We start from the raw sequence: 19,072 nt of genomic DNA on the forward strand, positions 1-19,072 counted from the left end.
CATAGGGGCTATGGATACATGTGGTGTAGAAGTTTAATTTTTAAATTTCCATGAAATACACGTGTTTAAATATAGCATAGGGAACAACAGCGCATTGATCTAGTCCGTCCCCTAAATAAGTTTTTTCCATCACTGGGATCCAATCTTGCACTGGCAAAATTCCCATTGAGTCCAGGGAGCTTTGTACACGGTAATACTGCATTGTTCAGCTACTTGTCCCTCTCTGCTAGATCCTGAGTGCCGAGGAGACAGAGCAAGGGGACAAGGCACTAAACAAGGTTCAGAGCAAAGGAGTTGCTGCTGGGATTGAGTGAAGGAAGGGAATAGCCTCCTCCTTGCTCCCAGTAGCCCCATCCTGCAGAAGGAGATCCCCCCCAAAATGCTGCAGGGAGCACGACATGCTCTAGGGCTAGAGCTGCATCTATGGTCCAGCCTCTCCTTCTGCAAGCACTCATACATCTAGGATCAGTGCATTTTTTTCCCCACTGATTGATAACATAGTGAATTCACACTTGGCAAAAGAGTATGGGCTGTTTGAATACCATTCTGCCAAGGCTACCACATGATTTTATTATTTACAAGTTCCTTAGTTTTCAAACATTGTCAAAAGCAGCTTACCGAAGTTTTTATTACAGATTCCACTTGTGCACAGAAGTCAGCTGAACATTTAAAAGTGCACTATATACATCTCAGTTCAGAATGAGCTGCAGTGGGGAAAGGAACAGGACTAGCTTTATTTTGTGAAAAATTCCAACAGAGATTCACGTACCCAGATGTTTTTGTTCTGTGCAAAAAATAATAAGGTCACTTGTTCCTGTAAAAAGACCTTTATAAAAATATAGAATGTATCAAGCACAAGGGTCAGTTCTATAGATAAGTGATTTTAGTACACTTAAAAAAAAAAAAAAAAACAGTAGAAAAACTCCTAAAGGCTTTTCTTCTTTTAGTTCCCCTAAAACTTAAGAATCAACTTCAGAAATTCCTATTTCCTTACGAAAGCCTTGACTTTTATTATAGTACAAATGGCATTTGTAACTTCCATCTCACTTTTTTGTGTAAGCACAGTTCAAGGCAGCAGGACACATTTGCATATATAGAATGAATGAGGCAATGCGAGGTAGCAATTAGCATCACATGGACCATATACCATTCTATCTCCCTCAGTTTTCCTTGAACTGAAAATATCCGCTCCCCCCAACACACACTTTTTTTTTGTGCAGCAGTACCGCCAGCTCCTAATCAAAATCAGGGCATCTTATGCTCAGCACAGTAGAAGCAAAAAAGAACAAAAACCCAACAATTAGAAGCTAATCCCTGTTCTGGTGGGGTTGCGGTGTAAATTGAAGTTAGAAGAGAACTCCATTACTCCACCTTACAGAAGTAGAACCGAAGAACAGAGCTATTGAGGGTTTGTGTATGCTAAGGCATTTCACAGTTTTGCTTTCTTCTATGCTTTGTGCAGTTTGTTTATTTAGATTGCAACTCGTCAAAACAGGATTATCTCTCATTTGTGTTTATACACCGTCTAACACAAAGCAGCCATGAATAACTACAGAAGAATTGCTTTTCAGATGGTAATAGCTACAGGTGATTAATAATGATGCAACTACAAGCATGTAGCTGGCAATACTGTGTTTTCTTTTCTGGGTTACAGAGATTAATACTTCGAGTCATGATCCACTGATACTTACATAAACAACCTGCACAGAGGGCGAAGAGAAATGGTACGTCTCTGCTCCTGGGAGCAGTGGGAGGACTGAACTACCTGACATACCTATTTTTGAGAAAATAAAGTAATACTTCAGACGAAATCCCTTTCCGGAAGAAGGATGTGTCCACCAACCCTTGCTTCTAGCCTTATTTGTCAGACATACTAGAAAAGGAAAGAGAGAGGAGGAGCAGAAAGGAAGCTAATACTAAGTTAACTAGCACAAAGTAGCCAAGAAACAGAGAAGACTGCCGATACCCCCTTTTTACAATACATACTTATATTGTCATCATCAGGGGCTCTTAGCCCCTGCCTTCTACCAGGCTGCTACAGCTATCACACATTACCTACACAAAACACCAAAACATAGACATTTAGTGTCATTTGAGCTGTCCTTATGCATTTGGGACATTTACACAGGGTTGACAAATACACCATGAGAGCTGCAGGAGACCCAGCCTTCCTGGAGCAGTAGCTCTAAACCAGTTCTGCTAGGTTTGGCTGTCCTTACCCCAAGAGAGATAAATGGCATTAAATGTCTGCATTTAGGAAGCTGCATTTCATCCCCATGTGATATCTAGGTTTTGGCTGTGTAGCACATGCCAAGAGATGTGGTCTCAGGCAGCAAGTCCGCAGAAAAGGCTAACTGTCGGGACGGTCCACCCAGCCTTGGCCCAGCCTCACCCTGTGGGCTCCCAAGGACAGGGGTCTGTAACAAGCAGGCAGCATGTTGGGGTAACACTTCTGCCAGCCTGGACCCAGTCCACGGGCCACACAGTCCCCACCACAACCTCCATTGTGAGCCCTGCGACAATTCAAAAGACTTGGCCCACTTAAAATGCACAAAATGAACCCTCAGAATGAGAAGGATCCCTTCTGCAAAGCTCTTGGAGCGCGAGGAAGGTGGAGTTTAATGGGAAAAGTTGTATGAAATACAGATTATTAATCAGATTTAAATTGCTAACTACTCAGGGCGCAGAAACGCGTATTACACTCCATTATGTAACTGGACTCGAAAACACTTTGGCATCATCTCTGCTAAGATTTGTGGCTCAAACTCCCTGTATTTCCAAGCAGAAAGCTTCAAAAGGAGTGATTTATATAAGAATTGAGTTTATAGACAAAAGGAATATATTAAAGAAAGCTATTTTTTATGACCAAGAGATCATTTACTTTGAAATCAGGACTTGGGGCAGATACTTCACCATGAGCACAGCTCTGAGGAATGCCGAAATCAGCCATCAATAACTCTTTTCACAAGACAAGCTCCCCGAGGGCAGAAGGATAATACCAAGCTGGGTGGTAGTTTTTAAGCAGCTGGACACAAATTGGGACTTGTTGGTTGTTGTTCCCAGGCACTGCATGTCAAATTGGAATAACCTGTTATGCTCTCTCTCATTTTTTTCCTTGACTGGCTGGAGAATGCAGAAGAGGCACCTGTTGACTCCTGGATTAGTTTCCCTGTGATGAACAGCTCTTATCAATCATCACTCAACAAGAGATTTCAAAATAATAGTTTCTTCTCATTTTCCCCACAGTGAGAGGCATTCAGTGCAAATGGCAACCAAGCTGCAAGCTGCTTTTCTGACATCGGAGCTCTGCTGAGAAAGTTTCTTCGCCAACTGGTTTTGGAGGTTTCTGACTGTTTCCAGTGCGATTTACAAAAGCCATTCCAGGAACCAAGCTCAAGAAGCTGCCTAGAAGGAGCAGAGCGGCCCAAGGCACATTGACATACATCTGTGGCACATCTAGTCTCGCAGTAGCATTAGGCCCGAATGGGGGGCCCAGTATTTGAGCTAGCTCTATGGTAGCTCATAACCTGCAGCAGAGAAGATGCAGCTGCCTGGAAAGGCAGTGGGAAACTCAGAGGCCCACTAAAGCAGTCTATGGAGAGTGCTGTGCTCCACGTTGAGTGACAGGGCACAGGACGCCTTAGCCAAGAGCTCGCCTCATCAGCACTGACTCAGTGGTGCCTTTGATTTAGCCTTTTCACAGCTAAAGGCTCCCTAGGACGGATGGGGACTAGATGACTCCTTGAGCTTCAGTGCTGCCAATGTGAGCTAACCACAAGCTACCCAACACACACTCTAGCAGTCACATTTCTAATTGATGTGTGCACACATCAGCAACGTAACCACTAAAACACAATGGAAACCAAGCACAGCATCTTCCTCTGTTCAACACTTGAGGGTCTTTTATCTAGCAACCAAGAACAGACTTTCGCTTCCCTCTTTGCAACCCAGATCTGCTTTCGACTTGGTCATTGTCTCTTGTTCAGCACCTCCAGAACTCCTTCACTGAAAACAGGCTCAGAGTCTTCTTCATCTGCTTGGATCTCCCAGCTGCCTCTGTGGACATCCAAGACGGCTCGATAGGCAACTGCTAAGAAGATTTTCTCATGTCCACTGTTAGCGGTTTCTCACTGGTGTGTCATATATTTGGCAAGATAAACACCTTAAGAAATCCTACAGAGCATGGGTTTCCACAACTTGTGAAGCTGCTTTTAACAACTGCCTTATAAGTGAGAGAGGCTGTTGTAGTAGACAACCCTTTTCAGACCTTGAGACCCAAGTCATTAGAGGATGCTTTGGCAGTACAATTTTCTCATTGAAAACATTATTTCTGTTGTCCAGTTGTTGGCTGCAAAGCAATATTGACTGTAGATTGGCTTCATGGGAGGCAAGTCAAATTATTGCTTGTCTTCTGAGTTTAGTAAACAAACTATTGTCAAGAGAGCAAGAAATGGCAGAAAATGTGAAGTAGACTTTAGCATTCTATCCATCTCAAACTATAATACAGAATACATCTCCAAAAGGCCAGAAGAACTCTCCATTGAGAGTGAAATTAAAAAAAACCACCACATAGGTGTACTCTGACAGCAAAATATCCCTAAGAATGTGGACCCCTCATATTTACACATCTACTAAATGTTTCTCCCAAGCTGAAAATTCCTCTCCGAGAAATTAGGAAGCTCTGCACAATTACGTAACTCTAGCTAAAAGACAGCGAAACTGCTGTAAGAAGAGCCAACGTGTAGTTTGACAGATATTTTTTCAGTGTCAGTTTAAGCAGCCTTCTCCCACACATGCACTCTCCACTGCATCCCCTCAGGTGCAGGGCTGTGCACCACATCATGTAAGTCCCTGCAGGCTGATCTGGTTTATTTGGTTTGCTACCCTCCCCGCCGCCTCTTTTCCAGGGGTGGGGAGCATAGTACCACTGTGCTGGGTAGCTGTTGCCAAAATGATACGGGAAACTGGAATTTCTCCTAACGGATCTTCCCCAGGCATCCCAAGACCTCCTGTGTCTCTGGCCAAATCCAGGTGGAAGAGCTGTGCCAGGGACACATGACTGCTCAGCAGGGGTCTCCAGCATGGTGGGTTCCCACTCCAGGTTTGTCTTGGTCTGACTGCCATTTCACTGCCTACTGCACCTCACCTCTACTTCCTTGAGATGCAGGCATGGCAACTTATTCCAGTATTACATACTTTAAAACTGAATTTACACTCCTTTGAAACCAGAGCTGGAGAGACTCTTAGAGAATTCAAAGGAAGAGAAGATTTTTGCTGCAGAAACAACCCATAGATGGAAACTGCCCAGAAGATGGAGAACATGTACTGCCAGCCACTGATGGATGCACACTAATCAATCTTTTAGCACGAGCAAATACATCTATTATTTGCATAGGTGCAATCTATACCTCCTTGACATTAGAGTATAGGTGCAATCTATACCTCCTTGACATTAGAGTGAGCTCTGTCAGACAAACGTGAGCTCAAATGAGATCAGGCTAAACACCCCCTGTGGGTTTAGCAAATAGGAGGAAAGCAGCCACTCCCTTTCCTAATCCTCAAAAATCTCACGTATAAAATATAAACTTTAATTAAAAAAACTCAAGGAAGACAAAATATTATTTGAAACCCTAAAAAGGCCCAACCACTGAATGTGGCTTGCAGTTTAAGTACAATTGTTCTGGGTGGTCTGCAAAGCACTAAGCTTGCTGTGCAGAAAGAAGTATTTTAAGAACAAATCAGTGGGGTACCAGAGTGTTAGAAAAGATGAATTCATGTTAGAAAAAACACTTTATGAAGTCATACACAGAATGCAAATGTTGAAAAAATAAATAATAGCTTCCCTTACCTATTTATTTTCATTTCTTATGCCAAGGTCATAATTCCTTTTTATGTATTTTGAGGATAAATATTAAGATTAATAGATCGTCAACATTATGAAGACTTAGTCTGAGACACAAGGTCATTGGGAAGCAAAGATCTACAGTCACTAAACACAGTGATAATAAAAGCCAAGAACTCAACAAGTCATTTTCGTTTCAGACGCAAACAAAATGGTTTTGCATCCCAAACGGGCAAGACACAGCTTGATCCCTGTCCTAGAGTCCCCAGAGGTTTGAAAGACACTTACCAAGGCTTTGTAGACTGGGCTTACTTTCTGCATTAGTGGGTGCATATGTAGACCAATTTAATAATGCTGAGTGAAAAAATTAATTAAAAAAAAAAATCTGTTTAGAGGGATTTTTCTACACCCTTGCCACTGGAGTGCAGTCACTGCAGCTCTAGATAAGGCTTTCTCTCCCAAAACTAGACTGCATGCCTCTTCTCTCTCATCAGAGTCATGGCAGAGTCCCCAATAACAGCAGTTGGCTACACCTACCTGGTAATGCAGTTCACAAGATTTAGTCAGGTAAGACACTGCTGGAGGCACACGCCTTTAAGAACTGTACAAGTGAATGTGCCCAATAGGGGAGAGTGATTTGCCACGCCAGCAGCGTTACTTTTGCCTGTAGCTTTCAAAATGCTTTGCAAAGCAGGCACGCATTGGGCCATCTATACTGAAGGGAAATAAACACGAAGGGCAAGCCTGTGCAAGATGACCACAAAAGAAAAAAATAAAATTTAGCAGCCTAGAGTCAGAGCACCTGGGTTTTAACACCACTAGCCTCTCCACTAGACACAAAGTATAAATTCTGAGAAAGTGCAAATTCTCACCAGAACTGGCAGTAGAAATATCGAGGCAGCAAATGAAAACATGAGCTATTGTTTTCACACTCTCACATTAAATGGCACCCACCGCTTTTTAAAATGATGCCCAATTCTAACACAGCCAGCATCTCGGGCAATGTCCCTCATAGCTACAGACCAAAGGCAACTTCTGGTGCAATTCTAATGCAGAGATGCACCTTCCCTACGCTAAGGTCCCATTTACATCTACGAGAGCCCAAAGCACCCTGCATACACTAATTGCCCCCAGAAGCAGTAAGAGTTTCCAGTGAGATACAAATTTTAGTAATTAAAAAAAGAAATTTTTTCATTCAGGTTGCCAGAACAAAGTCCTGCACCCAACACATGTCATCCAGCCGAAACCAAGACACTGGCACACAGGCTGCAGATGTGATTGAATCAGAAAGTTAGGCTCCCTCTTACAGCAAGTTCCCAATAGCTGCAAGGAAGAGGCAGGCATGATGGTCTCTTGTTGGTTTCTGACATCTGTATATCCTAATAAAGGACTGCTTTCCCAAAACATATGCCAACTGAGTAACCCCTTATTAGAACTGGCATCAATAATAACATCTGTAAGTCCCTCCATAACCAAGTAAATAATCATTGACAAACCACGCACCAATTACAACCACCAAGTGTTATGTATAAGAGACACTGGCCATCCTCAGGTGCCAGGGATGAGTCTTTTTGGGTGGATGGAAGGGGAGGGAAAGAGGGGAAACAGTGTAACACCACCTTAAACTAACCTTGTTTTCAGTATAGCACTTCAGACCCATAGGCAAGTATTGTAACCCCGCCTGTGAATACTGGACCCATCACATCCATCTAGGAACTGCCATATAAGAGGCACTACAATGTCACTTCATCTCAATAAGGACACAGGAGTGATTGAATATTAACCATGTCAACCACCACAGCTTGTCCAAATACAAGCACACCTAAATCTAAGCCTACACCCAGTCTTTCCATTTCTTTCCACAGAGGTCAGTGAAAAATAGGGATATAGCCTACCTAGTTTCTAATGGAAAAAAACCCTGCTGTTAAAATTCTGTCCTAATATAAACTGATATATGAAGCAGCCTTCTTCTCAAGGAAGCCTTCAGATTTGTACAGAATAGTTTTCAGCTTCCTAACAGAGGAAAGAAGAAAGTCAGGACCGAAACCCTTGGACTGTGCCGACCCGAGCCAGAACAGCAAGACAGAAAACCATTTCCTTGAGAGCTGTGCAATGCCAAGCAAAACCCAACACCCCAGGTTAAGTAATTAGGGTATTGGGAAGTTAATCATATTGGGGCACGGCATACATAAGTTGAACTAGCCTAGGAATAAATTACCTCAAGAATGGCAAAGCTGCCACTCTAAATGACATCTGGACAAATGGATATAATGCTATGGAGCAGAATCAGATGCCTGGTGATTATCAAGTGATTAATATATGTTCTCTTCTGATGAGAATGCAGGATATACAAGGCAAGTACACACTGTAACACTTTTCAGCCATGGAAAGTTTGCCTCGGAACTGCAGAACCTCTTTCCTACTTCTTTACAAATGATACAAGTTCACCTTAAGTGGTACCTCAGCATCTGCTGGAAATTCTGCCAGCAGAATAGAATAGAATACAGTCAAATGCTGAACATCACTTGCTATATTGATAATGACTTTAAAGACGGTGCAGTCACAACTGTCACATTCATAGACCTGTCATATATGTCACATTACTCATCAGCAACATACACAGCATGATAAATTGTCACGCAGCAAAAGTAAAATGCTCTATTAGAAAAAACCCAACAACTTTACATCAAACTTTTTAAGAAACAGAGCTGATGGCTCAGGTAATGAAACAGCCTACAATTAACTGACTTGTGTAAGTATTATTAAACAGCATCATGAGTGACCAATCAATCTATCCTCACACAAGAAATTTTACCTCTACGACTATCTTGCACATCATGACCAACCAAGGTATTTGCCCAGACTGAAACCAAATGGATAGCCAGATTCTCATGTTGCTATTATTAAATATATATATTATAAATACACAGTAAATAAATATACACCTATATTTATTTAAATATATAAACTATAAATAAAACACATATGCATGTGTAAATGTACACAGCTACCCATACCACACACCAGCCCAGCTAAAACACAGGCAACTCTTTCATTTCTACAATCACAAGATCAATACACAGCTTTGCACAACTTGGAACAGGGTGCAGCTTGCCCACTACCGAAATCTGCAGTTCATGTCACTAATGCCAGGCTGCATTTTTTCCATGAGGGAATATGTAGAAAGACAAGACGTAAGGTTAACGCTAAGAATAACACATTGAGGAAGTTGATAAATTTTAAATGGGGGGCCAAACCAATAACCCTACAAACTGCAGCAAATGCACTCTTTTTTAGCAACCAAATCTAAGTCTGGTGTGGGACAGTTCAGTCAGTGCATGCAAGGACATACAGCAAGTAAGTGTCAGTGCACTTATGCATATGTTCAGTCAAATAAAGTGGAAAAAAAATTAAAAATGCTCCTGTCCTGGTCCTTCAGACATCAGAAGATCATTTTTAACTGAAGCAGAACATACACAACAGAGATACAAGGGCATCTACTCTATGGCTATACTATAGCCATTAGCCAACTAAAAATTGTTAAAGCACTTTTCCTGTAATGCAGAGGGATTTACAGGGCCCTCTGGAGACCACGTATTTGGAAATACGAAGGTTACAGTTCAATGTATTCAATGATGGATTGGAAGCAGCTACTGAAGTTGCTGAACATCCAGTTGAAGATACAATTAATCTATGCCTATAACCATACCTGAATCAGAGCTGGCAAGACAATAATATGCAGGAACATACTGGCACATGTGAATGAAGGAAACCAGCCAGCACAGGACACCTTTAGGGTGCGGGACCCAAGCATACGAGCAGGCTGTGTGCTTGGTTGGAGGAAAACCACGTAGGAGTGCAGCAAGTCATGAGAAGCAGCAGCCAGAGGCTGTATTACCTACTGGGAGATGGACTGCATGTGAGAGAGGGGATGATGCACATTTCTCCATATTGCTTTCTGCTTTGGGGCCATCAGCTTGACACAACCCCTGCAGAACAGAGTATTTCTTCCCAGGCCCACCAGAAGAAGTTGCAGCTTCCCAAGTGACCAACAGCACAGCCCAAAATGGGACAATGGCTAGGTAGGGCTGGTGTTTTTCCAGCATTGACAATCTCTGAACACAGGTAGTGTCACAGGGATGCTACTAAAAACTGGGGTGGGTGAGGAGGACAAACTCAAAGGAGTTTGCCTGCTGAAGGGAATTTATTACTTTTAATCATGAATTACCCTTCCCCTCCACCTCATATTCAGAAAGAGAGATCCTCTAAATAGTCCAAAGACACTAGAGAGAAATAGGAGCTCCAACATATGTGGAGAAGAAGGTACCTCTATCAACAGAACAGGATCTAGCATGACCAAATACATACAGACAGCAAGTGTCGTGAACAAGGACAGACAGCACAGGCAGCATTCACAGCCTCAGGCAGGCAGTGAGGGAGAGGCAAGCCATACTAAATCAGAGGTTCACCTTAGTCAAAAGTTTACTCTTTGCCCAGCCTTTCCCACTTGCTTCAATTTGGTTGGAAAAAAACCCCAACCAAACAAAAAACTCACAAGGATCAAGTTTCTTCAGGATTTCCAGAATCTTCCAGTACCCAAACCACCACAGCCCACCAAGGCCCATCCCATCCAGGTATATGGCAAACTAGAAATTAATTTCATTTTAGAAAAGTTAACCAGATTGGGGGGGAGTGGGGGGAGCTAAACTTTAAAGGTTTGGGCTCTCTCAGGGCTCGGTCTAAGTCCCTGTCAGCGCTCCCAGGGAAGCGCCAGCTTTGCACACTTGGGACTTCAACACAACTCCTAGCTCTACCCTGAAGAGCTCACTCCTTGAAAGCAGTTTTTCTCTCATTTCACTGAAGCAGTTGTATTTATCAGGTGTCATGATATTTACCAAATAAATTAGGATTTCTCTTTCTTACTTTCTTTAGCCCTCTCCAAATTCCAGCTGCATACCTCTCGTGCTGAGCAAGTGCAGAGAGCCCTTCACAAGAGGGCTTCAGGCTGAAGGAGAAAACTTTCCCATAAACTCAAATCCACCACTGCACCACAGCTTTGGTCACTCTCTGTCTTCCACACCAGAATTCCAACATGAACTCAAGAAGCCAGGTGTACAGCTGATATTATGAAACACTGATGGTGGAATAAGAGAGCTCCATCATCACAGGCACCAGCGTACCCCTAAACTTCCCACTCAATTACTACAAAGAATTGTTCAAAAAAATCAAAACTTTTATTCCTCAGAATTCATGAAATTCCATAGAAAATAATTACTAAGAAATCACATACTTATATATTTCGCTGAAAATCACAGCATGGCAGCACCTGGGGCACATAGACACAGAGCTCTGCACAAACATGAGGGTTACAGAGCAGATTTCAAGAAGAATCTGAACTTCTGTTCACCCAAAGCTCACCAAGATTGCTAGGTCTCTGCAAGTCATTTTGAAGCACAAGCATTTCCACCTGGACTTAATTGGGCTTATTGAGAAAATTGAGAACAAATTAATTCAATGAGATTGGGTTCTGGTGGAACATTTTAGTCCCTGGGAATTGTCCAATTCATAAAATGATGGACATTTGCATCATAAAAGCTAACTATACTAAGAGGTTGTGGGATATTGAACGCTTTAGTGAATTATTTATTTTATGTAGGATGCAGTACAAGGGGAAGGGGAAGTTGCATACAACAGTATTTACAATTTCTTTCACTTTTCTCCACCCACCCAGGGCAACAAGGCTACTTACACACTGTGGTTTCTAACTTACAAGATGCTGTCTTTTGCTTGCGTAATGCTAGTACAATCATGAAATGTTAAGTTCTGCCCTTTTCTACCTTATTGTAATCCTAACTGGCTGATTTTCACCCTCCCTCTTTTTCCTTTTCTACTACTGATTCTGGAATTACTGAAAGTATATTTCCTGTAATTTCAAGGAAACTTTTCCAAGACATTTAGCATTTGCTTTTCCATCTGGATAACGCTATCGGCTCCATCTCCATGAATTACACACTACTTGAACAACTGCTCTTTCCGATCAGTTTTTAGAGTTGTAAGGAGAAAACGCTCCATGTTATAAAGTGCTAGATAACAAAAAAGCAAAGAAACCCGGACAGGTCCTTCCCCCTTCACATCTCCTGCATCAGCAGAGGACGCAGAGCTTCACCTCATTGATGTTTACGCTTGTTTTCTCAATAAACATGCCCCTGCTTAGGTACAACATTGCAGCCCAGGAAACAACTTGACACAAGGAGAGCATCACACCTGCAACCAATGGTCCTTCGTTTTAGGGCGGAGGGGTAAGCAGGACAGCCACCTGCACCTGGCAGCTTACCAGCTCTTCCAGGCTTTGAGACACTCACTGGGGACTCCTGCTACACATCATGGTAAAAACTATGGCCAGCTGAGCTCCCAGAGCCCCTGCTAAACATCTGAGGCAATTTATAATAAAATATTAAGTATTGGATTAAGATCCCCATGTCAATTACTGCAGGAGCAGTCTCTGCAAGGCTAAATAGTATTTCTGAAGAAAACAACTAAAATCAGTGACACCAGTAGCAAATGTGTCGCTGATACGCTGGAGTAACACTCACACATCTCCTGCAACAGACTGAGCAGGATCCTGCCCCTCCTGGCTTTACTGTCCCAAAAGGCTCCCCTCCAGAATAAATCCCAGCTATACTGTGAGTCAAACTCTTCCCAATTTCAGGTGGTGAAAGCAAACTGGGAGCACAGACCCATTCTGCTGCCTACCACCGCTTTTCGGCAAGGGCTGCAGTCCCTCTGACATAGGCTGTACCTCTGTGAGAGCAAGGACTTCTTGAGGATACGATGACACACACCTAAACACTGTTTTTCCAGATGTAAAATATATACAGGTATTTCCATGTTCTGGAAGGTTTTAGTAACATGCATTTTAAGAAATAAATCTGTAAACCTCATCTAACCTGACCATCTTTACAGTTATTAACAGTGAATCTATTTTTTAAAAATTCATTATCACATTTTATTTGTTCCTACTAACCTAACAGCACCTGTTCTATATCAAACTACAATTGACTGCTCCCTGGATCAGGAGTTTAGCATTGCCCAATATACATACCATTGTATATATATTATATATATACTATTGTCTATGGTATTCATGTTACCTCTTTCAGAGCTGGTATTTGCCAGTGGTTTGAAAGAATCCCTTTCTAAATCTGTCGCCACTAGTCTTGCAACAGTAGATTGTACTCACCACTCAGGTTGCATTTCTGTGATTACTTTAGGAAAGAGGATTATTTCCACCGAGTCCTACTTACTCCCCAGGTTCCAAACTCTTGGGACATATTTCTTTTGGTCCTACCAACTCAATCCACAGTTGTCCCTGATTGTGTGCCCATATCTACTACCAGATGAGAAAATGGAGAGAAACTTTTTAATGAGCTGCTGTCATCTTCTTCAGTAGAGCTGGAGATTTCAGGCGTGTTATCCCTTCAACTTCTTATGATTGTTCCTTTGTGAAAGTTGAAGAGTTGTATTTTTGGAAATATTCACTGGCCCCATGCCTTACATTTTGGCTTGCCTTATATTTGCAGATGGCTCTTGTGGCAAACAGTTTGGTATTAACTTTCATGCTATGAATTCTAAATTCCATCTTGAATTTCACTTTAAGATGTAGGTTACCACAGAAAATATTTTGAGTAGACAGGAGAGGTCATGACTTGGTGCTCATGTTGACACTAGCCCGGAGCTGTGCACCACTTCCAGGGGAGACGGCTTCTCCAGGCTTCCCCTTCCTCGACATCATCTCCCCAGCCACACCTTCCCAAATGCAAAACAGCCAAACTGAAGCGAAGTGCTCAGGTTCAGCTCTAGAGAGCTCAACACAGTTTGCTGCACGAGGTTTTGCCTCCCCCTGTCCCCTGGACATTATTTGATACATCCTGGGATTTCAACCATGTATGCAGAGAAAAACCCCACAGAACATAACTTAGGCTGCGGTTTCACAGGCAGTTCAAGTCAATATAAAGTTGCACTGATGCTGAAAGCGGAGGTCCGAGCCTCACGTTACTCACGTACTCCTGCCCTCGCTCGTGCTTTTGTTCTACAGCCACGAGGCCATGGGATGAGTCCAGATCAGAGCACTAATCTAGTAGGAAACAAATTCCTGTCTTTTTAGAGTTAGTGTTCATTTAGATTGGCAAATCGCTGCATTCCTCATCTAATCTGACCTTTAAAAAAAGTATTTGTTAACACTGAATTCATCTCCTAAGATTTACAGTGGGCTGTTCAGCCCTCTTAACACAACAGCAGCACCCTGTATCGAACCCTCCCTGTTTATGCTGCTGTGCCACTCCTGCAACACAGCCAAATGGCATCCAACACAAGAAACAATTTGCCCTCATCCAGGTGCAGGCACGTGACAGGCACAAACTGACCCAGGGCTCTGCTGCCCCAGGAGGAGATACCTGGGCCTTCCCTTTGATGCACATCCCCCCCTTCCACCACACTGCCGGGCAGCAGCGAGGCATCACACCAGCTCACAGACCCTTCCAGGGTGAGCAGCTGGAGGGGCCGGATTCCTCTTCTCCCTTCCCCATGCTGGCTCATCCATGGGAATTGTAAACCACCACCCAGTGTCATTAGCTGGATTACAGCCTCTACTAAGAAGAGGAAGTCCAATTTCAGATTTGACGGTATTTAGGAGATTCAGAGCTATGCGTGCACATACCCCGCCCCTGCAGCCAGCAAGAGCTACAAGACCACTGCAGGGGCCAGAGCTACCTACCATCCACAGCCAGCAAAGCTGGAATTTTAAAGCAATTAAAAATGAGGGTGAAAAACAGTCATCCATGGAAGAGTCAGAAGATTCATATGTGTGGATACAAGAAAGCTTAATAATCACAAAAGCCAGTTGTTGGTGCTCCTCTGCAATGAGGGAATGGTTTTCACACTGCTATTCAGCTCCCTTCGCATACAGTACAGGGAAACCTTTTCCAACATTTAGGTGCAGTTGAAGGCTAATCAAGATCTCATAAGTTACCAGGCCTCTTACTGTTATTGAATTTCCCTCTCTTTCTTATCTTGAGTAGCTATTACGATTCCAGGTATTCAAGTGAATGTCATTCAGAAAAGATAAGGTAATCATCCATTGATATAGGACCCTCGTATTTAGATTTCAGCATATCCAGCTCCCTGTTTATGTTATTAACCATGGTAGAAAAAAGGGGATTAAATTACCCTGTATTTCCTTCTCAGATGGTGTACAGAACAGAAATTACTCAGCAGATGTCATCTATCCCTCTTCAGCAACAGAGAGGAGATTTGTCAGGGTCATTTTGCCTGCTTTCCTCAGGAATGCAAATTTTGGGGGGTTCACCCCAAAATGCCTCCATTAACACATCCATTATACCTCTTTGAAAGGAGAGATGAAATTACTTGTATCTGTTTGACTAAGCTTTGAGGCAAAAAATTCTTTTTAGAGACAAGGTCCTCTAGACCTCAAGGGAGGAATCTCATTCCTCCACCCTCCTCTCCAATATTAAATTCTTAATATTAATAAAGGAATTAGACCTACAAATCAATGTCCTCCAGTACATATGCTGCAAAAATTACACAACCTGCTAAATCTATGCCAGCTGATAACAAGCATTTCCTTTCACATTCAGAACTTCTCAGAAGATGCCGAGCTTTGCCACCCAACTATTATTTGATTTCCAGTTAACCAGACAAAATCACCATTCAGGGATACATTCACATTAATTAAGCCCTATCTTGAGCTGAGCCTTCCCTTAAATGTTGGCATCTTTTCAAATGGCACAAGAAATACTCAAGGTCCACGTGAGTCATTTCTAATCACCAATATAGAAAAGCAGTTTTAAAACGGGCAGATCAAGAATTTCCCAAAGAACTGTGGAGGAAACAATGTTTCTTCAAATTGAGCAAAACCCACACCAGAGGGGTAAGCCAATCTAGCAGCTTGGCTGGGGGATCCCTTGTCCTCCATCCCCTCACTCTTGCCTCCTCTCCGGGATGCGGGGCTCTACCTCTCCCTCCTCCCTTTGCGTCAGCTCTGAAACTCATCAGACTCCTCACTGACCCGCTTCAACTCTCTGCCAACAGAAAACATCTTTTTTTTTTCCTTTCTGCCTGGTTAATAAAATGCATCAACCCCCAGGCAGATGTGGCGAGTGCCAGAGCTGGCTGGGATCAAGTGGACCTTCTGGTGGCACCCAGCCACATCGTGCAAGCTGTGAGCAGGGTGCCGGGGTGCTCTGCCAGATCGGCGACCTGAACCGGCTCAGGGAGTGGGTCAGAAAGGGCTGGGGACGGGCAGAGTGGAGAAACTGCTCTCTTCTGGTGGAGGCAACTTGCTACATCACCTCAAGCGTATAATTTTTACCCCAAGCCTCCACTTACTTCTTTAGCAGATGAGCACTTGCAGGTCTGGCCGTGGTTACTTGAGATATTCCTGCCCCTCCCTGGGCAGATACCAACCAGCTGCAGGGTTGGCAGAAGGGACGATGTAACTGTACTTCAGATGCAACAAAGTGAGAAGCCCAGCACCTTCTCCTTAAACCACTGAGGAACAGAGTTTAAGCTGAAGGGTCAGAAAGTGAAGTTTCAATTTCCAGAGCTAATGTGCTGCCAAAGTCTGTAGGCTCAGCAGGCAAAACCTGAAATGTCCTATCTTATCAATGACAGAGCAACACCACCTTAAGCTCCATCAAGTAACCTTCACACTCAAGGTCAGCAAGAAAAGACAGACCACACAATTAAAAATATATAGTAGAAGTCCCTTAGCTTTAATGCTATCTAGCAAAATGAAAAAATTAAAGTACATCCCAATCACAAACAAAAATGAAATCTTGGGCCGTCTTTGAAAATGAGGTTGTCAGATGCACCCTTTTTAAAAAAAAACTCCAAGCTGCACACCTAATTGGGATGGGATGGGGGCAGAAAACAGGAGGAGGGCAGTAATTTCTTTTTCAAAGTAATGTAAGAGTTGCATTGGACACTTAAATGATATTCTGGAAAAGGGCTCATCCCTTGCCTATGTATTTAACCACTGAGGTATTGGTTTGCTGTGTTCTACATTCAGCAACACAGCAGAGAGAGGAGCCGGCAGCCTACCAGCTCCGGTGGCAATGTGCCCTCTTCCACAAGTGACACAGACTGTGCTGTAATTCCAGCTTCTACACTTGAACCAGGGGTTAATCTGGGGGTACAGCAAAATCAGCTCGTGCTTCAACCATGATGCACTAAGCGAAGAGCAGCATTCCTGTTCGTATTTTCGGTGGTGTGCAATCTGTTCAGCTGTGTGCTGAACTGAGTTTAATTTCTGTATTAACTTGGGTCAGGCAGCAAACCCCAAAGCGCAGAGAAAGCAAAAGCACCGGAGTTACAGCACACCCGCTCTACCTGAAGAAGGAAAACTGAGAAAACCTGAACAAATAAAAAGCCCGCAAGAAACTGAGAGGACTAGGGAGTATATATCAAAACTGCTGATTTGATACATTTGAAAACCCCCTAATGATCATACCAAGCCACATTAAATCAATTCCTATTTCAAGATCTATACCATTACACCTACTTCTTCTTTGCCATTGTATCTTTCAGATTATCAGCTGAAGCAAGCATACAAGACTCAGTCTTAAGCAATCAGTAAAATCCCCACATTCCAGCTCCTCAAAGTCATTTTAAGTGCCCCAACTGTTAGGAGAACTACCACATCTCTAATAGGTAGTAGCAGAGACCTTAGGGTTCCTTCTCAACCGAAACCTCTTGAAGAAAAACAGCTTCTTTTTATGCAGAGTTTATCGATTTATTGCAAGGTATCAGGAAATTTCTGAATGGTCTGACCAGCTTTACATGCTTCGCTGAATTTTGAAATGAAAGCAAGGGAACATTTGCTTAAATCAACAACATAAGTCACCAGTTTAAAGGTTAACACTCGATTGTGCAGCACAAGAAACAGACACTTATCTTCCCAGTTCAAGGACTTCTGTTTTTCTGAACAGCGGCACGTAGCGCTGCAACAGATTGTTTCGCAGTACGTTTTTGCAGAGATACAAACAAAACAGGGTGCAGGACAGACAGCCTCAGAGCATCGCTCACTTGGAGCAGGGCAGCGGGTGGCTCAGGCCCCGCTCCCCCCATGTACTGGCACGCCACTAGCCCCCCAAGAGACACTCGTGGGCTGTCACCCATCCCGTCCCGGCAGTCTTTTCAACACACAAAAAAACACCGGCATTGACACCAGCACAGCTGTACTTCACGTGGGGCAGCTGCTGTAAAGCTTCCAGAGCTCTTCTTCCAGCCAGGAGACACCAAAGCCAACCCCGGCACCCTCAGCGAGATCCTGTTCAACCAACAGAAAACCACAGGGAAGATGAAAGTACTGCGCTGATGGCATACAGCTGTCCTTGATAAGTGAAATACAGCAATAAGTAAGGTCCTAATCTACTGTGGCAAGAAAACGGGAGGCGCAGGGGAAGAGGTGGGCAAGAGAGAGAAGCAAAAAACATACCTAGGGAAGAAAGAAAATCTGAAACTGAGAGACATGCACTCATCATTAACGCAGTTTGACAATTGAGTTTCCAAATCCCAGGAGTTGACATCAGCTTAGACACCAGTCAAACCAACAGCTACACTCTGCTCCTGAAAAATACTGGCGAACGCCTCCTCCTTGCAGCCATGGTATCTGTACCAGCGATGCCTGGGGAAGGACCTGTCGGTGCTCGGTGCTACTGTGCAGGCAGCACCAAAACGAAGTTTCCTCAGAAATTAGTTTGGGAATCGAAGGGAGTAATTCTGAGCCAAAATGTCAGACCAGTCCATAAAAAAAAGGATGATTGCTATAGCTGGGCTGCGTTGTCATACATTGCTTATGTTTGTTTTAATTTTAAACTGAAGAGTCAGTCCAAGGTTTGTTACACAAACATATGGCACCGGTACTGCATTCTACCTTGTATTTATAGAAAGTACCGTGGCGGTCCAGGCAGCGCAGAGATGCCATAATGTTAACAACATTTATTATTAGTATGACAAAAGAACAAAAATAAGCCGCTAGAAATCGTGACTTTAAGGGACTGATTGGAATAAGGGACCAAACTGTGGAGTTATTAGCCAAAATTCCTCCAGTATTAACAAACACACGGTCCTCAGGCGGCCAAGTATTTTGTTATGTAAATATACTCTCAGAAAGGTAATTTGTTTAATACCCAAGCCCTGAAAACTGATTAA

This window comes from Aquila chrysaetos, chromosome 13 (assembly GCF_900496995.4).
Source record: "Aquila chrysaetos chrysaetos chromosome 13, bAquChr1.4, whole genome shotgun sequence".
Lineage (NCBI taxonomy): Eukaryota > Metazoa > Chordata > Aves > Accipitriformes > Accipitridae > Aquila > Aquila chrysaetos.